Consider the following 5,057-nt stretch of genomic DNA (forward strand, 5'->3'; position numbering starts at 1 on the left):
TACACATACTACCTATAACTTGTTAGGCGAGGTGTTATATTTTTGTCAAGTCACTAGTGCCCGTGGGTGTTATTTTATTGAAAATTCTTTATTTGAAGAAAAAAGAATATAGAGGTGTTCAAAAAGGTTTTCATAAAAAAAAAAGATATTGAAGGAAAAGAATCACTGCCAAGAATTTTTATTTGGTGCATTGGCGGGGTCTTAGTCAAATGAATCCTGCGAACAAAATTAGCATGATACTTGGTATCAGTTTAACATTTCAATAATAAAAATACAAATATATGTACTTTGATGGACTCATCGAGTCATCATTCCGTAAACTTTTTTTCGATAGCTTAATTCTTGTTTTAAGATAGCATAAAATCAATCAACTGAATCAGGAAATAAAGATTTTAATCGATAACATTTCTCATTTATGTCGTACGTGTAGACAGTGTAATACACGTTCTAAACCTGAAGCTACACGTCGGATTTGACGTCATGATTTCCAAGAACACAATGACGTCACCCTACAAGTTCGTCGCAAAACGTGTAACTAAAGTTCTCTCAATTCCTAATAACTTCTAACTTCTTAAAAAATGTAATTTATTACAGTTAACCACACTTACCTTTTTCAATTCCCTATCCCTATGATGAAGGAGGAATTTCAACAGTCTCATTTATGTAAGATCTATGGTTAATATAATGACCTTGTCAGCAAATAAGATTTATCAATGAGTCGAATGCTGACTGACGCTTTTCAAACTGATAGTTAGCCCATTATTCATACACTGAATTGACGACGAATTTTTCCGGTATTACCCGATTATGAAAGGGAGCACACGGCGGGTTTGACCGGTCACTCTTCCATGACACCTGATACCACCCCTGATATTTCGGAGGTCCATGCTTGTTCTGATCCTATTTTGTTTTGTTTTTGGACATTTGATCTTGAATACTGTTCATTATCTCAATATATTTCATAAGACATTATATAGACAAAAGAAGCAAAGGAAAAAAGGAAGTAAAAAGTCACCTTTGCTATCATTTCCTGTATACTGGCATCGGCTTTTTTTGGAAGAGTCCATCCACCAGTTTTAATCTGATCAATAAAAAATGAAATAATAAAAAAAAAGTACAAATGTTCTATTAATGTCTTATACTGTCTATATATATATTTTTTTCCCGGATAAGAAGCCATATATACTAGGGGTCAGTACCCGTGAAGTGGCACTGTGAAGGCACAATCAATTACCTTAAACAACGTTAAAAACAATAGTTTCAACGGCCGTAGTTAGCTGCTGAATATGCGAGCAGGAAAAAATGTTTTGCAAGTTTATTTAAGGATTATTTTCATAGACATCGAAGGGAAAACATGGGCTTGATAGGTTGTAATCTGGACATTATTTTAAACGATATATAGGAGTTAATGAAAATGTAATCTTCTGTCAGCCTTTCATGTCTTTTTCATTTAAACCCTGACTATATAATAAAACAATTAAGGACGCTTATGATAATGAATAAGGTCTGTTATTTTCCAGAATCTCCAGGCATCACGTCAGTGGTACATATTTTCATCTAAAAATGAATATTCCTTTTACTTTTACCAAATTGTTGTCATTTGGAAGGGGGTGGTGGTTTGAATGATAACATTCAATGTCATTATAACCAATTTGAATTTGAATAGTAATACTTCTCTGATACATATTACATGTAGCATTAACATTTAGAAAATTAAATGGGTTGCAAAATTAAAAAATCGTTATTAATAGGCAAAATTATTACTAATAAACGATCGAGAGTGAATGCAATAAAACTGAATTAATTTCGATAATTTTATTTTGATGAGAACAATTGTAAAGTAAGTAGTTCAACATTGTCATAAAATAAATAGAAATTTTGAGATATGAAAACTTACTTGAGCCATTTGCAAGTTTAAATCTGATTCCCGCGATTAGGCCAGTGATTGTGTTCAGATCCTTTTAAAGTTGGCTGCGGGTAATCTTATATTTATATATATTTAGACAGAGAGTTACACCCCAAATTTTTCAAAACAACTAATAAAATGTCTTCTATTTTTAACCGTACTTGGTATTGATGACATGTAAGTGTACATTTTCTGTCAATTAAATTACACTGTATTATAAAATTATGTAAACTTAAAAAAGTTAATAAAAGGTTCAATTTGTCTACAAAGATCAACACAAACCATTTTTAAAAAGTATACATTTCATTATATTGTTATCTATGCTGTCCAGCAAACTTTTGGTTTACTTAATTAGAACACATTTATTCACTTTAAGTATTATGTGAATGAACAGTGAATTTCAACTTAGTTTATTACTGTTCATATTTCTTCAGTATAATTAACTTAAATAGTAAGTATATTTTAAGAATGAAGACCTTCTTAACAATTGAAAATACAAATCAACTATTGTAAAATCACATATTTTTTTTTGGGGGGGGGGTTAAAATTTTGAGGTTTGAGGAAAAAAAAATTGGTTTGTTGGGATGTGCTTTCGTGGGCCGAAAATGTTTATTAGTAATGCATATAATAATATACATTTCATGGTGGCCATAAATTCCTGAGTCTGTCTATGCCTCAAAAACAGCAAGAAATTTAACCCCCCAGAAAAATGAGTGATTTAAATTGCAAAAAGCTGCTCTCAGCTAATGTGTAACAGACCAAATACGGATTAAAAAAATCAATAGGGGGACAAGAGGTCACCTTATATGCACACCAAAAGAGAGACCAGATGTCAACTTCTGTTTCACATCATTAGGAGTCAGAGGTCACCTTTTTTGTACATCAATAGGGAGTCCAGAGGTAACTTTATGTTGTACATCATTAGGGGGCAAAGGTCATCTTATATGTACATCATTAAGGGGACCAGAGGTCACCTTATATAGTACATCAATAGGGGACCAGCAATAACCTCATATTGAACATAATTAGAGGGACCAGAAGTCACCTTATTCTGTACATCATAAGGGGGACCAGAGGTCACCTTTCATGTACATCAATAGAGAGAGAAAAGAGTCATTTTATGTTGTTCATGTACATCATTATGGGGACTAGAGGTCACCTTATTCTGTACATCATAAGGGGGACCAGAAGTCACCTTACATGTACATCAATAGAGAGAGACCAGAGGTCACTTTATGGATAACATCATTAGGGGGACCAGACGTCACCTTATATTGTACATTATAAAGGTGACCAGAGGTCATCTTATGTGTACATCAATAGGGGAACTTGATGTACTTCATGTACATCAATAGAGAGAGACCAGAAGTCATTAGGGGACCAGAGGTCACTTTATATTATACATGTACACCATAAAGGGGACCAAATGTCACCTTTTTCTGTACATTATAAAGGGGAACCAAAGGCCATCTTAATATACTGTACATTATAAGGGGGACCAGATGTCATCTTATGTGTACATCAATAGGGGAACTTGTGGTCGCCCTTTATGGTCATAAATAGGGGGACCAGAGGACTAGGTCACCTTATTTTTTTGAAGAGGCGGACAAGATGAAGAGGTCACCTTATGTATACATCAATTCGGAGACCAGGGTAATCCTATATTGTACATCAGTAAAGTACCAGAGGTCACCTTATATGTACATTATTAGGGGTACCAAAGGTCCACTTATATTGTACATCATAACGGACCAGAGGTCACCTTATCTAGTTCATCAGCAGGGAGACCAGTGATCAATTTATTTGTTCATCAGTAGAGGGATCAGAGGTCACCTTATGTTGTACCTTATTATAGAGATCTGAGAATACATTATTTTGTACATTATTTTGGGACTTGAGGTCACCCTTTATTGTTCATCAATCAATGAAGACCAGAGGCCATTTTTATTATACATCAGAAGGGGGACTAGAAGTCACCTTATATTGTATATAATTAGGTGGAAGAGATCACCCTATATTATAAAACACAAAAGGGACCCACGAAGTTTACCCATGGTAAGTGATCAAAATGGTGAACTGTGAATGACATTCGAACTTGGTGGAAAACTCTCGTGATAACAGATTGTATAGGTATTTATTTGGTAAGAGTTGTCTTTATTTGGGCATTAGGAGTTATCGTTTATTTCATTTACGCTTTTTTGGTCACTGAGTTGTACTTATTCTATTTTATCAACGTATACTCGTCGAACCCGTTTGATTAGTTTCATCAGTTATTTATACTGGATGTTGGCTATTGTTTGTCAGATGAGGTCTGGATGCAGGAAGAAGTTTACTCATGGTTAGTGATCAAAATGGTGGACTGTGGATGACATCCAGAAGGATAAAACGTACGCTCAACTAGGACCTCGGGTCCCCAGCAAATAGTTTGTCATTTTGCGTAGTAATAAAACATTTTAAGAACTCTTCAGGCATTAAAGACACAAAAGTAAATTTATCGATATCAATACGGAGACCTCAGGTCACCTTATATTTTAATTGAATTTTATATGATAGACAGTTTTCTTTGTCTTACTCCAGAATAATCATATTTATAACTTTATACAGATCTACTTTCTAATATAAATATATATTATCAGAAACATGAAAGTAATAAGGGGGAAAAGAGGTAACCTTAAATTATACTGTACATCAGTAGGGAGAACAGTGTTCACCTAACCCTACTATTATATTGTACATCATTAGAGGGATCATGGGTTACCTTACATTTTAAATTAATAGGGAGCCAAAGGTAACCTTTTATTGCACATCATTAGGGGGACCTGAGGATACCTTATATTGTACATCATTTGGAGGACCAGAGGTCACCTTATGTTGTACATCAGTACGGGGACCAGTGGTCACCTTATATTGTACTGTATATCAACTTATATTATTCATCAGTAGGGGGACCAGAGAACACTTTATACTGTACATCATTAGGGGGACCAGGTTCCGGGGCCATAAAACTTAGACGAGCTCACTTTTGATCTCAGTCTCACTTTTCCACTATTAGTTTCTTTAGGAAAAGTGAGACTGATATCAAAAGTGAGCTCACATAAGTTTTATGGCCCCCAGGCCAGGGGTCACCTTATATTGTACAGTACTTCAGAAG

This window comes from Saccostrea cucullata, unplaced genomic scaffold, assembly GCF_032062105.1.
Source record: "Saccostrea cucullata isolate Sc308-1 unplaced genomic scaffold, CSIRO_AGI_Scuc_v1 ctg2882, whole genome shotgun sequence".
Lineage (NCBI taxonomy): Eukaryota > Metazoa > Mollusca > Bivalvia > Ostreida > Ostreidae > Saccostrea > Saccostrea cuccullata.